This window comes from Bos taurus, chromosome X, assembly GCF_002263795.3.
Source record: "Bos taurus isolate L1 Dominette 01449 registration number 42190680 breed Hereford chromosome X, ARS-UCD2.0, whole genome shotgun sequence".
In the NCBI taxonomy this organism is placed as follows: Eukaryota; Metazoa; Chordata; class Mammalia; order Artiodactyla; family Bovidae; genus Bos; species Bos taurus.
In genome coordinates, this window is record NC_037357.1 from 31092438 (window position 1) to 31112371 (window position 19934).

The window sequence follows — 19934 nt, forward strand, 5'->3', positions numbered from 1 at the left end:
ATTACCAACTCCCAGAGCTTGCTCAAACTCATGTCCATTGAGTCAGTGATGCACATAATATTGAAATTTATTTCCTTTCTGTTTTTGGAATTCTGGCTGAGCTTATTTAAATCTTCCCTGATGTACCTTTAAGCAGAATCTCATTTGAATGCTTTCATTGCCTAATGCTAATAGTACAGTTTTTTTGGCAGTGGGGTGGTGGGAAAGAGGAGAAGGAAGGATTTATTACTTATATCAAGTGAGGAGAACCACAAGGATCTCTTCCCAAAGCAGCATCTTCCCCCAATAGTAGTGTTTTTCTAGATGTTTTTGGTTTTATTTTGCTTCATCATAGGCTATGTCATTTACAGGTGTAAATGATTAAAAGCAAAATAATGCAATAAGGGATTTAGATACACAGATAAATACTTTGTGCTTTCTGTAGATGGTAAGACGCTCCCCTCAGTTATGAAGGCATAACAAGAGTGAACGGATATAACGCTCACCTTCTGCCTATAGTATAATAGAGTCAACTCCTGCCTAGCCTAGATCTTCTCCCCTATGTGAATTGAGTTAATTTTCGTAGTGCCTGTATCATCTTCTCACAACCCCATTCGCTTTTCTCCCAGACCATCTCTTCCCATTAACTGGAATTGTTTACAGTCTCGTTTAATGGGGATACCGACTAAAGTTAAAAACATGAGACAGAATTAGGAAAGTAGGATAAATTAAAAGACAAAATGTCCTAACCTAAGATAGTACACTTCCAAAGCCAAATAGAAATGACTTTGGGCTTCAGACATCTTGATTTATCTGTACTACAATTCCTTTCCCTTTTATGGGTTATGGAGCATTGGCTGCAATTGCCATTTGGTGTCGAATCATGCACATATGAGCAGACTTAAGCCAGGAAACATGTACATCTTCCATATGGAGCTGTTACAAAAATTACCTAGCTGATGTTGAAACAGTGAAAATAAGAGGCTGATCTTGCTGGAATGGTTGAAATAAAGATAAAAGACCAGAGGATAGAAAAGTTGACCTCCATTTTCTTCTTTTTCCTCTGTTACTCATTTTTGTTCTGCTTTTCAAATAAAAATACCTGTTAGATATATAGATTTGGGTGAAAATTCATTAAAAGCTGCATTCTAATTCTTCAGCCACAAAAATGAAATATTGCCATTTTCCACAACAGAATGGACCTACAAAACCTTATATTTAGTGAAATAAGTCAGACAGAGAAAGACAAATACTCTATGATATCACTGATGAAAGTGTTAGTAGCTCAGTTGTGTCTGACTCTTTGCGACCCTATGGATTGTAGCCCACCAGGCTCCTCTGTCCATGGAACTCTCCAGGCAAGAATACTGGAGTAGGTAGCCGTTTCCTTCTCCAGGGGATCTTTCTGACCCAGATATCAAACTCAGGTCTCCTGCACTGCAGGGAGATTCTTTGCCATCTGAGCCACCAAATGTGAAACTAAAAAATAATACAGATGGGCTTATATACACATGTATACCTGTGGCGGATTCATTTCGATATTTGGCAAAACTAATACAATTATGTAAAGTTTAAAAATAAAATAAAATTTAAAAAATAAAAATTAAAATTAAAAATTAAAAAAAAAAAAAACAAAAAACAGAAACAGACCCACAGACATAGAACACAAAGCAGTGGTTACCAAAGGGGACAAGGAGGTAGGGGAAGGAAAAATTAGGAATATGAGATTAACAGATACAGACTACTATGCATAAAAGAGATATGCAACAAGAATTTACTTTATAGCCCAGGAAATTATACCCCAGATCTTGTAATAAGCTATAATGGAATATAATGTGCAAAAAAAAAAAAAATCAAGCACTATGGTGTACATCTGAAACTAACACAACATTGTAAATCAATTATACTTCAAAAAAAAGTTGAATGCTAGAGGGCAAAGAAAAGAGAGCACTTCAGCACCTGTGCACATGTTGGCATCTCTCTGAATAGCTGGGCACAGTGAACTAAGTAAACTGTGTTTGTGCCATGATTAACTTAGAAAACCATTCTTCAGGTATCTGTGAAAAGTTCAAATGCCTTTTCTCAAACTCTGTTGTATATGGAAAAGTGAATCTGCATATCTGAGAAAAATACTTAAGGAGATGTTATGTATTGTCTAAGTAATGTGTTAAGCCTTTTAATAAGATTTTTCTTGGAGACTAGTCATCGTGTTAGGTAAAATCATACAGACTTAAAATAAGTTTATGTTCATCCAAGACAAACTTGGAAACTGGTATTGGTTGTAAACTTTGGTTAAATTCATTCTCACTTTTTTACTCTGGGTCTTTTTTTAGAAGTCCATTAAGAACATATTTAGTCAATACCTTTAAGCAGTATCTCAGTTGAATGGTATCATTGCCTAATACTAATTTTACAAGTTTTCTTGATGTTTTTGGTTTCACCTTCCTATTACCAAGGAGAAGGAAGAAGAAAGTCTAACAGTGGGGTTTGTTTTTCTATCTATCTTGGTTTCATCTGACCTTACATGGCTATGACAGAAATATCAGAGTTATTGTTTTTTTGTATTATCTGTTGACATTGCTTTTATAGGTAAATAGTATCATGATTGTGCTATTGGCAATCAGTTCTTGCCTTTGGGACCTGTCTAGCTTATGTCCAACTGGAAAAGCATGAGAGCTAGCACAAGAATGACAAGATGTTTTCTTTACTGACAGGAACAGTGAGCCAAAACACTTGATGTTGCATTAATTCCTTTGAAATATTGGTTCCAAGCAGACCACAGGATTGAGACTTGAAGTTTTGCAGCATGAGAGAGGAAGTAAACAAGTCCGAAGCACATCATTTCAAAATGACCCATGAAGTGGTCCAGGAAATAGCCTGAAGGGGTGGAAAGAGCAATGGGTGAGGACCCAGGAAACCTGAGGCCAAACCCTATTGCTTTCACTAAGAAGCCAGAGGACTTTGGACAAGTCACTTCCCCTCTCTGAGTTCAAGTTTCTCATCTGCAAAGTAGATGAGAAATGTCTCCTGTTTTCTTGTGAGAGTAAAATGGAAGAGTTTTGCAAACCATAAAATACCAGAGAGTTGTACTGGATTCTTATTATTGAGAAAAGGTATTGCTATTCTTCTAAGAGAATGAAGAAACTGTTTGTTGTTTATCTTTATGTCAAATGTAATATATGACATGTTGTTGTTTAATAACTATAGAATGTTTATACTCCACTAGGATGCCAGCTGGCGGAGTTTACACTGAAGTCAAAACAGATAAATAAGGAAATGGATCATATTAGAAGGAAGAGGAGGAGGATTCTTAAGTGTTATATGTTAATGGTTATACCTAAATCAGTTTTTATGTCTCATTGTTTAGTTAATAATTTATGAAAAGTGGTTTGGTTTCTTTGACCTTCTAAATTCTATTCGGATGCACTGTTGTTCCCCAATTGAAGTTCCCTCATTTTGAAAGCTTATAAACCATTAATAGCCTTTGCAATTCAGTTCCCAGAATTTGCAGTGTGCTCTAGGTATTATCAATTGATGTTACTCAGGAAGGAATCATGTCATTTTTGTCCTCATCTTTTTTTCCAGTGGCACAATACCACTGTGACATTCTCAGCCTCTTAATCACTCAGGTCAGACAGTGTCACTGTTTCTATATGCTGTGCTTTACATGCAAACTCCCCACACTTCCACTGAACACTCCATGTCACCTTTCCAAACACCCACACATCTGGGTGTGGCTTGGTACCCCTTCCTCAAGTCACTTTAGTCTTAAGTGAAACAGACTGGTCAGAAGGAGAAAACATTTGAAACTCCATGTCTTGGTTATAGTAGGTAGTCTTAAAGGATTAGTTACAATTGCTGTTATTTTGGAAGCACTTGAGCTGATAATATCCTTTGATGTATTTTCTAGAACTCCTAGTGACAACTATTCTGGAAGCATTAGCAGATATTGCTGGTTGGCAAATTCAACAGCCATTTTCAACTCCCTTTTCACTGCTGCCTGTAGATCCTGGAAAGTGAGGTTTGGCCACAGGATTCAGTTCTGACAATGAGACATAGAGAGAATCTGTTGTATGAGTTGGAGGAATGCTTGTTGTCTCCTGATAACAAGACACATATGACTTCTCCTTTTCATTCTTTCTACTAAAATTCAGACAAGATGTCTGAAGCTATGGCAGCCTTCTTGTAACTATGATCTGATAAGACATCATCACCTCCTACACATTTATACACTTTGAGTGTAACATAGAGATGAAAAGAGCCAAAATCCGTGAGTCCGTGAGGACATTGTTGAGCTATCTGCCCAACTATGAGGCTGCCTTACTTCATACCTGCTTTTAAATGGCAGGTAAATATCCTTGTACTTTCACCTAATATTCATCAGGTATTAGTTACTTTTAGCCAAAAACATTCCCAATGAATATATAACCCAAGACTGAATGACAGTTTCAGAAATCTGAAGATACTTTTCCATATAAATACCCATGACTTCTAGCTCCTGGTTTGCCAAAGAAGCTATACAAAGTATACTTCAAGGATATGTCTGATGGTAGAATGTTTTCATGAGACATAATTTTTATATCTAAAATGTAAATTGTCTCTTGCCAGTGGGTAGTCCTCCTACCCCAATTTTAAATCCTTATACCTTATTCTCTTTATTCTCCATTGAATTGTAGGAACATTGCTGTTCTTTATTATTCCCATCTGCAAAAGGGAGCAAAGTTAGTTTTTTGTAATTTGGAATAAAAAGCACCCTTAAATTGCTTTTTAGTTAGTAAACACAGACATCAGGTATATGACAAAGATTACAGCATAACTACCTGCTTCCTAATACATGCTACCACAGTGATTAAAAGAAAAAAAAAAGATATTTGAAAGGGAATCTACATGAAAACCAGACTGATGCTGAAGCCAAATACTCTGGCAACCAGATGCAAAGAGCCAACTCATTGGAAAAGACCCTGATGCTGGGAAAGATTGAAGGTAGGAGGAAAAATGGGTGACAGAGGAGGATATGGTTGGATGGCATCATCGACTCAGTGGACATGAGTTTGAGCAAGCTCCAGGAGATGGTGAAGGAAAAGGAAGCCTGGTATACTGCCGTCCATGGGGTCACAAAGAGTTGGAGCCAACTGATGACTGAGAAACTACAACATGAAAACCATGCCTTTTTTTTTTTTTTTTTGAAAACCATGCCTTTAGCATAACTTGAAGACAAAGAATGTGCCCAAACTTCAAACAACTGTAAGTGAAAAGAGAAAATTCACCAATTCCCACGGTGTGATCTGTTATAGTTCTGGCACTTGCCTGGACTACTGTGAGGCTCTATGGCAAACAAAGATAGACCAAAAAAATCTTAAAGGAAAACCGAACAGAGAAGTTAGCAAAAGGTCTCAAGTTTATTGTAAATCTAATGCCAGAATGTCTAAGTCCACACTGAGTCTGAAAATACTAGAAGTAAAAGGTTCTAGGAAGACCAGAGCTTGAACTGTAAAGAAGGAACTTCGAATTATACATGATTTAGAGGGGGTACATGTGGTTTAAAGTGTTCAAGCCCTATCTAAACAAGGAGGAATGATGTAAAAGGACAGGCATGATGTGAATGAGCAGTTTTCAACATTCATAGCTTTGATGGGGGAAGAAAAAGCACAACAAGGAAGGAAGTATTCAAAAGGACTAAAAAGGAAAAGGGGGAAGTTTAGGGTCCTGCAAGAAAAAGAGAACCACAAGACCTAAAAACTTCCAACAGCCACCACCACTACAGAATTAGATGCTCTTCTTTCAGTAGAGCAAAGCCTGTATTAAGGCAGCTTGGGCTATCACAAGAAATACCGTAGACTGAGTGGCTTCTGAACTATAGACATTCATTTTCTGATAGTACTGGAGCCTGGAAAGTCCAAGAACAAAGTCTGGTAGGGTTCAGTTTCTTCTGAGAATTCTCTTCCTGGCTTACAGACAGCTGCCTTCTCACTGTATCCTCACGTGGCCATCTTCTGTGTCAATGAGGGCTCTACTCAAGACCTCTATTAACCTAATTACCTCTTTAAAGACCTCATCTCCAAATACAGTCACACTGGGGGTTAGGGCTTCAACATATAAGGCTTCCCCTCGTGGGTCAGATGGTAAAGAATCAGCCTGCAATGTAGGAGACCAGAGTTCAATCCCTGAGTCAGGAAGATCCCCTGGAGAAATAAATGGCTACCCACTCCAATATTCTGGCCTGGAGAATTCCATGGACAGAGGAGCCTGGTGGGCTAGAGTCCATGGGGTTGCAAATAGTGGGACTTAACTGAACGACTAACACTTTCATATAAATTTTGAGGGAACACAATTCAGTCAATAGTGGCACCATTAAATTAGTCTTGTAAAAAGCCTTAATACCATAAAAATGAACAAGAAAGCTATGGCAGAAAATCAGGAAATAAAATATTATATACATGAACTGAGGATAATATCACTCTTCAAATAAAACAAGACAAAACACGAAGCATAAAAAACCTATATGTCATCCACCACACATCCAAAAATATACTCAAACAAGATCTTAATAAGGTTTTAAAAAACTATGTTGAATCAAATTCAAAAACTAAAAGAAGTAATGGATTGAAAATAAGGAGAAATAGAGAGATTTGAATGGACTTTGGAAATAATGAAAGAAAAAACCAAAATTATCTCACAAAAGAAAAATAAATTTAGAAAGGGCTCAAGGAAGGGAGAATTGGTTGAAATGAAAAATTTCAAAAGGAAGGGATTAAAAAAAACAAGAGGATAAAAATGCCACAAAGAAATAAGTAAAAATGGTCAGAGAGAAGACAGTGGAAAGGGAAGAGATACAAAGGCAAAGATTAATATTTGTGTTATTGGAGTTCATGGAGAAAAAAAAGCAGAAAAACTGATGCCAAGCTAAGATTTAAAATGATAAAGCAAGAAAACTTCCCAGAAATAGAAAAAGACCTGAAATGACCCATGGGTACCTAGAGAAATTAATAGATAATGATCAGCTCCATGACATGATCCAATAAAAGTATTAGATTTCAAAAACAAAAATAAAATATTCAAGGGCTCCAGACAAAAAAAAATCAATTAACATATGAAGCAATTAGACTGACTTTCACTTTTTTCAAAACCACATGCAAAGCAGGGCAACAATGGAGCAACATTTAAAAGAAAAACAATGAAAGAAAGTATATATCCAGTCAGGCTGTCCTTTGAGTTTCAAGACTGTAGAAGAATAGTTTTCAACATACAAGAACTCAGGGAATTCAGAAGTCATCAGCTTACTTTGAGGATATACTAGGGGATGAACTTCATCCAATCATGTTACTACTGGGAAACTTCTGTAAAAGAACTAATGGTAAGCATATAAAAATATATCTAAGACCAAAAGTAAGAATGATGGCAGATTATTAATGCAAAGAATTATGAATTTTGACAAAGTAGAAATAATACTGGAAAAGAGGAAAAGCTCTCTGCTATATAAGCAATATGGCTTCCCAAGTGGCACTAGTGGTGAAGAATCCACCTGCCAATGCAGGAGACATAAGAGATGCAGGTTCGATCCCTATGTTGGAAAGATCCCTTGGAGGAGGGCATGGCAACCCACTCCAGTATTCTTGCCTGGAGAATCCCAAGGACAGAGGAGCATGGTGGGCTATCGTCCATAGGCTCACAAAGAATCAGACATGAATGAAGCGACTTAGCGTGCAGGCATGCATATAGGCAACAGGTATATTTTAAAGGAATTGGAAAACAAACAGGTAAACCAAATAGTAAAAGGTGAAGTGAGAAATCCAGGCAGGAAGTACATTTTTCAAAGAAGTGTAACAACAACAGTATATATAAAATTAAAGTACAAACTTTGGTACACAATCAGTTCAGTTCAGTTGCTCAGTTGTGTCCGACTCTTTGTGACCCCATGAATCCCAGCACACCAGGCCTCCCTGTCCATCACCAACTCCCAGAGTTTACCCAAACTCATGTACATTGAGTTGGTGATGTCATCCAGCCATCTCATCCTCTGTCATCCCCTTCTCCTCCTGCCCCCAATCCCTCCCAGCATCAGAGTCTTTTTCAATGAATCAGCTCTTTGCATGAGGTGGCCAAAGTATTGGAGTTTCAGCCTCAGCATCAGTCCTTCCAATGAACACCCAGAACTGGTCTCCTTTAGGATGGACTGGTTGGATCTCCTTGCAGTCCATGGGACTCTCAAGAGTCTTCTCCAACACCACAGTTCAAAAGCATCAATTCTTCATGCTCAGCTTTCTTCACCCACTCCAGTGTTCTTGCCTTGAGAATTCCAGGGACAGGGGAGCCTGGTGGGCTGCCATCTATGGGGTCGCACAGAGTCGGACACGACTGAAGCGACTTAGCAGTAGCAGCAGTAGCAGCTTTCTTCACAGTCCAACTCTCACATCCATACGTGACCACTGGAAAAACCATAGCCTTGACTAGACGGACATTTGTTGGCAAAGTAATATCTCTGCTTTTTAATATGCTATATAGTCATAACTTTCCTTCCAAGGAGTAAGCATCTTAATTTCATGGCTACAACCACCATCTGCAGTGATTTTGGAGCCCCAAAATAAAAGTCTGACACTGTTTCCATTGTTTCCCCATCTACTTCCCATGAAGTGATGGGACCAGATGCCATGACCTTAGTTTTCTGAATGTTGAGCTTTAAGCCAACTTTTTCACTGTCCTCTTTCACTTCATCAAGAGGCTCTTTAGTTCTTCTTCACTTTCTGCTATAAGGGTGGTGTCATCTGCATATCTGAGGTTATTGATATTTCTCCCGGCAATCTTGATTCCAGCTTGTGCTTCTTCCAGCCCAGCATTTCTCATGATGTACTCGGCATATAAGTTAAATAAGCAGGGTGACAATATATAGCCTTGATGTACTCCTTTTCCTATTTGGAACCAGTCTGTTGTTCCATATCCAGTTCTAACTGTTGCTTCCTGATCTGCATATAGGTTTCTCAAGAGGCAGATCAGGTGGTCTGGTATTCCCATCTCTTTCAGAATTTTCCACAGTTTATTGTGATCCACATAGTCAAAGGCTTTGTCATAGTCAATAAAGCAGAAATAAATGTTTTTCTGGAACTCTCTTGCTTTTTCGATGATCTAGTGGTACACAATAGAAGAAAATTATTTTAAAAGAATTTATATCTTATAGAGAAAGACAGAAATATAGCAAAATTAATGATACAATATCAAAGCAGATTTGAGAAAAAATTAATAATATCAGTAAATGAAAACAAGTAACTCAATTAATTCTTTTTTTTTTGTCCCAGCCACATGTCATGTGGAATCTTACTTCCCCATCAAGGATTGAACCTGGGCCCCAGCAGTGAAAGTGCTTAGTTCTAACCACTGGATTACCAGGGAATTCCCCAGTTAATTTTTAATTAACACTTTAATTGGCTGGGTTTCCCTGATAGCTCAGTTGGTAACGAATCCGCCCGCACTGTGGGAGACCTGGGTTCGATCTCTGGGTTGGGAAGATCCCCTGGAGAAGGAAAAGCTACCCACTCCAATATTCTGGCCTAGAGAATTCCATGGACTGTATAGTCCATGGGGTCACAGAGAGTTGGACATGACTGAGCGACTTTCACTTTACTTTCATTGGCTCACAACAGAAGATACTACTACAAGCCGTATATAAAGCTGGACCTTAAACAACCTGACTTGGAAAGGCTAAAAATAAATAGATGGATAAAAAAATAGCAGACAAATGGCAATCAAAGGAGATAGTTAGGACTTCCTTGGTGGTCCAGTGGTTAAAGACTTTGCCCTTCCAAGATGGGGGCTCCAGTTTTATCACTAGTTGGGGAACTAGGTTCCCATAGGCTGTGGTGCTTGGCCCCCAAATTTAAAAAAGATAGTCATACTGATACCAGACAAAGATGATTTCAGACCACAAAGCATTAAATGTAAAGTAGTAGATGACTTTATTCTTGTTAGTTTTTTCTTGGCCAGAGTTTTATCAATTTTATTACTCTTTTCAGAGAACCATCTTTTGGTTTCATTGGTTTTTCTTTATTCTGTTTCTGTTTTCAATATAATTGATCTCTGTTCTAACATTTATTATTTACTTTCTTTGCTTTGGGTTTTATTTGGTCTTCTTTATCTAGTTATTTAAGGTGAAATCTCAAGTTACCAATTTTAGATCTTTTTTTCCAGTTTATATGTTTACTGCAAAAAATTTTCCTCTGCCACTGCATTAACTGTGTCCCACAGATTTTGATATGCTGTCTTCTTACTTGTATTCAGTTCCAAATACCTTTTTATTTTCCTCTGAGAATACCTCATTGACCTGTGGGATATTTAGAAGTATATTATTTCCAAATACTGTGTATTTTCTAGGTATTTTTGTTATTTGACTTCTATATAAAAACTGTTACAGTCTAAGAACATGCCTTTATTATTTCTATTCTTTTGACTGAATTAGTTTTGTCTTTTGGCTCAGAATATAGTCCGTCATCATGAATAGTCCATGTGCACTTAGAAAGAAAGTATATTGTGTTGTTGCTAGGTGGAGCATTCTATTAATATCAGTTAGGTAGAGTTGGTTGATAGTGTTGTTCAGGCTAGTTCGATGCTTTCTGATTGTCTGCCTACTTGTTTTATCAATTACTAAGAGAGGAATATTGAAGTCTCCAACTCTAAGTATGGATTTGTCTACTTATCCTTTCAGATTGATCAGTGTGTTTGCATCATGTATTTTGAAGTTCTGTTTTTGGTGTATAAACATTTAAGATTGTTCTGTCTTCTTAAAGAGTTGATTTTTTATTGTTATATAATGTCACCTTTTATCCCTGATAATGTTCTGTAGTCTGCTTTTTCTTTGAAGTTAATATAGCTTCCTTTTAGTTGGTAGTTTCATGTTATATTTTTCTACTTATTTTAATTTTAGTCTATTCATTTATTTATATTTAAAGTGGGTTTTTTATAGGCAAAAGAATACATATTAGTGCAATGTCATAATTCACAATAGATATATCAGTTATGAATATTTATGCACAAAGTAAGACATCAACCACCTTCATGAAGCAAAAACTACAGGAGATGACACTAATAATGGAGAGATGAATAAACCCTCCCAGTACAAAAAAAGATGAGGTGGAACAAAATTAAGTAGGTAGAAAGAAGATCTAAATAACATAATCAATTGGGTGGATTTTATAGTGAATTCCATTATAACAGCAAATACACATTCTCTCAATAAACCATGGCAGAGGCATTATATTGATCAATGCTAGAAAGTAGAGAAAATATCAGTAGCTTCTATAAAATAAAAATATTACATGCAACACTCTCTAATCATAGTTTAATTAAAATAGACTTGTGGCCGCACCACACAGTGTGAGGGATCTTAATTCCCCAACCAGGTTTTGAACTCATGCCCCCTGCAATGGAAGCACAAAGTCTTAAACACTGGACCACCAGGAAAATCCTGTAGACATTGTTAAAAAAAAAACACAAAAGACAGGAAATGCTTTTCAATCTTAAATTGAACAGCTATTAAAACTATCTCAGCTCTTGAGTGAAATAGACACTCAATATTTAAGCTTACATTACAGAATTAAAATAATACAATAACTACATTGAATGTGCTACATGTCAGAATCTATGGAATTGATTCAAAACAGTGATCAGAGAATAATTCATTGTACTATACACTTTAATCAATAAAAATGAAAAAATTAATTGCTTGCCTTAAAAAAACTAGAAAAATACTAGACGCAAACCAAAAAATTGAACAAACAAGGAAGAAAATAATAAAGTTAAAAACAAATTTATGAGGCATAGAACAGAAAAAGAGTAGAATTAATAAACCAAAATCATTGAAGATTTTTCCTTTAAAAATGTCAAAATTAAGTCAATAACTAAAGGAAAAAAGGAGAAATTAAAATTGTACAAAACAAGTAATGACAAGATGGAAGAAATCTAAATACAGCCTGAGATATTACTTTTTAAACCTATGTAAATATACTTGAAAAACTAAGTAAAATGGATGATTTCTTATGAAAATTCAGGTTACTGAAAGTGAAGTTTTGGATTTAGAAAGCTTAAATCTTAAATAGAAGAAAGAAATTTTAAGGATTTACGACCACCTGCCCCCAACCCCCCAAAAAAACCAAATACCAGGCTCAGACAGTTTTACTGGGGAATTCTACCAAATCTTCAAATATCTTTTTGTTCCAATGCACTGTAAATTATCCCTGAGGCTGAAAAGGAAGAAAATCTTTGTAATTCCTTTTATGAAGTGAGTATAGCATAGATACCTAAATCAGATTCAGTTCAGTTCAGTTCAGTCGCTTAGTCATGTCCTACTCTTTGAGATCCCATGGACTGCAAACACGCCAGGCTTCCCTGTCCGTCACCAACTTCCGGAGCTTGCTCAAACTCATGTCCATCAAGTTGGTTATGCCATCCAACCATCTCATCCTCTGTCGCCCCCTTCTCCTTCTGTCTTCAATCTTTCCCAACATCGGGGTCTTTTCCAATAAGTCAGCTCTTCACATCAGCTGTCAAAGTATTAGAGCTTTTTCATAAGTATTTCTGGGAAAACTGGGAAGTCATTTTAAAAAAGATGAATTATATACTCATCTCACGTAAAAAATGTGAACAGACTCCAAATGGATAGGGATTAAAATGAAACCATGTGAGTACTGGACAAATACTAGATGAACACCTCTTTAACCTTGGGGTATGGAAGCCTTTCTAAATGTGACTCAAAATTCAGAACCAATAAAATAAAAGTTCAATTAGCTTGACTACATACAATAAAAAATCCATGGCAAAGAACAGTATATACAAAATCAAAGACAAATGATAAACTTAGAGAAAAATATTTGCAATGTATACCATGGGCAAAAAGGCTTCTGCCATTATGTAAATAACTCTTAAAAACTGAGGAACAAACTATGCAAGAACCCAATATAATAATGGGAAAACAGACAAAAAGAGAAAATTCACACACATACACACACACGCTTCCTAGCTCTGTCTACAGAGAGGATCAAGGTGCAGTGATACCCCAGTAGCGATGAAAGAGATATTGTACCGTGGTCTCTTGGTCTCTAAATACCTTGCTCCCATAAAATAAGTCAGGGATCCTGAAAGAAATGGTTGATTCCAGAGCTGGAGCAAAGAAAATACAAGACAAGCCTGGAACATCTTGTGATAATGAAAAATAATGATGCACATAAGAAGGAAAATAGATTCCAAAAATGGAAGAGCTCTCCATGGCCAAAGGTGAAACAATGTGAGAGAGAAACCAAAGAAATTATGACAGTGTTAGATTATAACTCATAAAATACGTGTCTGTGAGTCTAAATAATTCCATATATGGGGAGCAGCTTTTCCTTAGAGAATGATGCCAAATCATAAATGTAGAAGCATCAATTCCCTGGCTGTCCAGTGTTTAGGACTCAGTGCTTTCATCACCGAGGACCCCACGTTAAATCCCCAGTCGGGGAACTAAGATCCTGTAAGCTGGTGTGGCAAAACAATTTTAAAATAACTGTAGAAGCAAAGAGGGAAATAAAAATTTCCATGATAACATCACAGTAATAAGTGTTGCAGCAAAATCCACTGCTAGATGTTAAAATTAGTGAGCAAAGATTTGAGGAGAAACATGATTTCCATAGTCTGAAAGTATCTTCCTTCAGATATTTATTAATTACAAAGGGAAAATCATTACTTCAGAATTGGTGGGAAACCCAGCGGATATTTTAAATACGTGATCATAGTGATAATCAGACAGTCAGTATCATGAACTAAGAAAGGTACAGTATTACTCGTGTAATATTCTTGGCAGCAATGCATGACCTCAGTCTAAACATGAGAAAATATAATATGAAGCCAAATTGAAGGACATTCTCCAAATAAGTCATCAGTACTCTTTAAGACAGCCAAGGTCACAAAAATCTAGGAAAGAGTGAGGAACCATCATAGATTGGAGATTAAGGTCACAGGATGTCTAAATGCAAAGTGGGATCTCAGATTGGATTTTTGAACAGAAAAAATTTGACATTGAGAGAAAAGTAGTGACACCAGGATAATTTCTGTAGTTTAGTTACTAGTATTGTACCAATTTTAATTTCTTGTTTTTGATCATTTATAAGATGTTGACATTATGGGAAGTTGGTTGAATGAAGGGTATACAGCAGCTTTCCATAATGTTTTTACAATTGTTTTGTATGTCTAAAGTCATTTGAAAATAAAAAGTAAAAAACCAAAAAGAGAGACAACAATACTCCCCTTCTGAAGCTATCATCCTGATGGGAAAAACAAACAAACAAACAAAAAACCTACTAAGTTAAAAAGAAAACTGAACCTACCCTCTCAGGAAATACAGAGATAACCTGGGGTAATGGACAGTCTTAAGCCTTTGGTGTGACAGGCAGACTGGAATTCCTGCACTTTGATAATTTCTGTTTGCAGACTTGAGTTGCTCTGTGGTTCTTTTAGGAATTTTTGCTGAGTTTTTGACGTTAATATGAATATATGGGGGCTTTCCAGGTGGCACAAGTGGTGAAGAACCTGCCTGCCAATGTAGGTAGAGGTAAGAGACGTGGGTTTGATTCCTGCTTGGAAAGATCCTTTGGAGGAGGGCACGGCAACCCATGCCAGTATGTCCTGGGGAATCCCGTGGACAGAGAAGCCTGGTGGGCTACGATCCGTAGGGTCACAAAGAGGCACGACTGAAGCGACTTAGCATGCATGCACATGAATATATGGAACTCTAAAAAGTTTGCATCAAGAGCAACAAAGACGTTGTTCCTGGTTTCCCCCACCTCTTTCAACTTCCTTTGATGGAGTCTTTCTGAAATCTCCTAATATCCATCTCTTAGAGAAAAGGAGGCAGATTCTTGATATCCAAAAATTAGAAATTGACCCTGGGGGATTCTGAGGAGGCCCTACTGAATTGAATTTTAGAGCATAATTAAAATTTTCATATTAAAGCTTATTGTAAGTTTTTTTTTTTTTTTTAAGTTTAAAAGGTAATACAGGAGAATTATAAAAACTTTGGAAAACACAGAAATGTGGAGGAAAAAAGATCACCAAAATGTCACTTTCTCACCTCCTGACAGAGACTACTGTTCACTTTTTGGTATATTTGATTTTTGTCTTCTACCTATGTATCTGTTTTTTGTGTAGTTCAGAAACATAATGCTTATATACTTGTGTAATATACATTTTACCTTCAGTAAAACAAAATAAAACTTTTCTTTTGGATTACTACAAATATTTTGTAAACAGACTATAATGAATGAATGGTATTAATATTTCTTCTTGTGGCTGTAGCCTCTTATGGAGGAGTCACTCAGCACTCTTCCAGAGGATGTCAATTACAGGAGAGTTTTCTGGACAAGCATGTGAAGGAGAGGAATGAGCACTGGATTTGACCCAGGAGACAGAGGTCCTATAATAAGGATATTTTTTAGTTAAACATTTCTGTGAGGTTGTCAGCAATTTCTAAAATTTTGTATATCATATGTCAATATTGATATTGACATGTTGATACATCAAAGTTTATTTAGGACATATTTATATTGTTCCTAAGGCAAGGGAATGCTACCTATGTAGTTTTTGTTTTGCTAGGAGGCACACTCTTTAGCACCTGAAAACTCAAAAAACTTTGGAAGGTTTTATATATATTATCTCCTATTTTATAGAAAGCCCTAGGTTTTATATTCCACCAGGTCTTTTGACTAATGGACTCACCATGAGAAGTTTGCTCCTTGTTTTATGGTTATCTTCAAGCTTCCTAGAGACTGGGAACTTCTTGTCACTATAAACCATCCTGATGCCTCTTTAACTTTAAAAAATGTTAATGATAAGCACAATTCTTAGAGAAAGTTTCTATCATCATCTTACCAGTGAACTTCTAGAAATTACATTTTGGTGAGTGCTATGCATAGATTCTAATCGGCTACTTGGAAGCCTATTAATATAGGTTGATGAATCTGTAAAAAAAAAAATCTACACGCTAATAATTGCTTTAGATTGGAGGCAGATACTCTGAGCCAAACTGTATCTGTGCATCCTTCACTAGCTCTTGAATATGAGATTACAGGAGTAAAAATAAAAAGGAAAAGATTTTCTTCACATATATCACCTTTGTCTCTGATACACTTGAAGTAGAGAAGAAAAGCAAGCAAATGTTTTGCCTGTCTCAGAGATAGAATATTACTGCCAGTTGGTCTTGACGAAACACTTGCCCAAATATAATGAGGTAAAGCAAAATGGAGAAGGAAAAATTCTATCCTGATAGAAAGGAAAGGATGGATTTGGGGAAACAGAAAGCAGCCTGTGTATGGGTCCTACATTGGCAAGATTTTTATCACCCACATATACTCTGTAAAAGGTACCATGTTGGAGAAAACACATTATTGACGAGATTGATGGAAAACGGAAGTCTAGCCAGAACATTTCCCTCTCCAGAGACTGTGGCTTTGCTTTTGGTTTTCTTCTTAATTGAGAACGATTGATACTTTGGCACCTTACACTCAATAGAGCCAGTATAATTAATTCCAGGAAGACCTGCTTTAAATAAAGGGAATTGGATGTCTTTTCTAAGTAGAGCTTACCATTTTCTTGTTTCGAGCAGTGCTATGGGGCAGTGTCTGCGGTACTTGGGAACTTTAAGAACTTAATGAACACTTGTTGATGATTATTGACTAGAGAGAGTATCGACCTTCAAAAAATACCCCACCCCAAACCAAAACAAAACATCAATAATTATCTTACAGACACTTATGTAGAAATTTGAGTATTTTCCAAAGGTCAAGATTTTCCTTAATTAATAGGTCAAATAACAATTATTTTATGATGTAATTAAGAATAGTGCCAGTTGCAATGTTTTAAAATTTCAGGATTGCATGACAGATATTCAACTGAGACTTAGGAGATCTGGTTATAGTTCTGACTCTGATGTAACTAGCTGCATGATCTTGGTGAGCAATCTGGGCTTTTGTTGGTCTAGAGATAGTCAATAAGTTTCCTGGTCATGCTGATAGCCTATGATTCCATGGTATATAAAACTAAGCTCTGGTTGAAATTAAAAAGGTGATGTTGGAGGCACCATCCTGCTGATAAATTTAAATTTAACTTTGAAAATGTCATGATCTAATAAATCACAAAGTGTGGAGAGTTGACATGAGGAAAATACTACTGAGGCTGAAATGGGACACCTTGGAGTGTAGCTTGGTTAGGAGTGTGGTCCCACTTTTGGCTGTAGTGCCTCAGAAGTTTGTGAAGATACTATGGGGATTGGAAGACATCCTTTAATTAGATCCCTTAGAGCAAAGCAAAGTGGACCCCCAGGTAGATGCACTTGAGGCTTCACAGTAGATCCTGTTGTCATTGGCAGTGGATCCAGAGGCACCTGATTCATTGAAGTGGTTGGAAGTTAAGGGAAAAAGGGCCCAAGTGGGGCCATTGGGTGAGTGGTGGAAAGCCTTCTCGACCACGCATCTGCAATGGTCCAGGCCAACCTGGGTCTCTTCTCCATGATCTGCTTCAGTTGCTGTGAAAGAACCACTGAGTGGAAAGGCACCATGGCCTCTTTGTGTTTTCTCATTTGTTTGTTTTCTCTTAAATTTTATTGGAATAGAGTTGATTTACAATATTGTTTTAGTTTCTGATGTACAGCAAAAAGATTCAGTTATGCATATATATATATATATATATATATATATATATATATAGTTTTTTAGATTCTTTTCCCATATAGGCCATTACAGAGCATTGAGTAGAGCTCCTTGTGCTGTACAATAGGTCATTATTAGTTATCTATTTATATATAGCAGTGTGTGCATGTCAGTCCCAATCTCCCAATTTATCACCCCCACCTACCTTATCCCTCAGTATCCACGTCTGTAACTCTATCTCTGTTTTGTGGATAAGTTTATTTGTAGCCTTTTTTAAAGATCCCACACACCAGCAATATTATATGGTGTTTGTCTTTCTCTTCTGACTTACTTAGGTCCATCGACATTGCTGCAAATGGCATGATTTCATTGTTTTATGGCTGAGTAATATCCCAATGTAGACATATACCACATCTTCTTTATCCATTCATCCATCAATGGACATTTAGGTTGCTTCCATGTTCTGGCTATTGTACATAGTGCTTCTATGAATATTGAGGTACGTATATCCTTTTGAATTATCGTGTTGTCTGGGTATATGAAAAGGAGTGGGATCAGCATGGCCTCTTTGGAGCAGCAGTTCCCAGGAGGTCATGTGATTAGGCAAGAGTTCCCTAGGCTGAAGCTTCTGCTCTCCCTTCTTCCAGGGAAAAATTGTACTATATGTCCATCTCTGAAACTTTCAGTTATAAGATGAATACGTTCTGGGGATCTAATGTAGAAGGAATGTACAGAGATCTAATATACAGATCTAATGGTATCCATAGTTAATAATGTTGTATTGTATACGTGAAATTTGCTAAGAAAGTGGATCTTAAGTGTTCTCATCATATACACACACACACACAATGGCAACTGTGGGAGGTGATGGCTGTGCTAAGTAGCTTGATTGTGGTTATCATTTCATGATATATATACATATCAAACCATCACTTTGTACACTTTGCATGCTTAGTTGCTCAGTCATGTCAGATTCTTTGCAACACATAGACTATAGCCTACCAGGCTTCTCTTCCCATGGGATTCTCCAGGCAAGAATATGGGAGTGTGTAGCCATTCCCTTCTCCAGGGGATCTTCCTGACTCAGGGATTGAACTTGGGTCTCCTGCATTGTAGACAGATTCTTTACCATCTGAGCTACCAGTGAAGCCCCTTGTACACCTTAAATATGTACAAATTTTGTCAACTATACCTCACAAAGGCTGAAAAAAGAATAATTCAAAGCTGGAGGGCCTTATCAGTGCATTCTACTTTCTGAAAATAGACAGAAGCAGCTAAAAGTTGACTTTAAGTGATCTTTTCGTTTCTTCTAATGTCATTAGTGATGATTTGGTTGTTAGCAACTTAATAGAAAATCCAGGTTCATGTGATACTAAGATATGGGAAGTCTTAAACAAAATCACTTTTAAAAGTTTCACTGTGAAGATCAGTGGCCTGAACTGCCTCCAAAAAATGATTGGTGCATAAAAAGAAGCTTAAACTTCTTAATACTGTTTTGACAGCATCAAAACTTACAACTTATTAACCAGGCTCTGGGACCCATGGCATGTGTCCCCATTTGCCAGACAAACAAACAGAAATAAAAATCTAAAAAGAAAGGAAAACCTTACAAGTACAGCCAGCACACTCAACACTGCTGACCTCAGCTGACAGAGAAAGCTCTGAGATAGCAACCCTAGGGATGGTGAGAGCGTGCACTTATATGGGGCTTTTTACCATTTACAAAGCACTTTTGTATACATTAGGTTCCCTCTCTGGCTGCTGGGAGAATGCTTGACTTTCCTCTGGAATCCAGCCCTTCAACCCTGCAGAGGGGGCTCTGGGAAGAGACTCTTGGCAGCCACAGTGCAGAATGGGTTTATAAGGGCAGCCTGGGGACAGGGCTCTGAGCTGCAGGAAGCAGATGTCTCAATCACCGGATCAGGAATGGAGATGATGGATCTGGGTAATGGAGGTGAGTCTTCACTTTACCTCCCTCATCACTATAAATGAGCAGTCTGCTTTGGTCATGGACGGAAGGTTGAGTAAAGGGACTTCAAATCAAAGAGGCATAGAATGTCAGAGCTGGAGTCGTTCCCAATGCCCTGAATTTATAGACAAGGGAGTGGAGCCTTCGAGAAGTTAGGAGAGAGCCACAGATTTGCAGTTCCCCAGCTACACAGTCTTGCCCAGAAGAATTCCCCATCACCACCAGCAGCCCACTACCATGCCCTCCCGCACAGTAGACTGAAGAGGTATCTTAGCTCTAGATTTCTAATCTCCAGGAAAAAAAGCCCATCTGAGTCTCCTTAAATG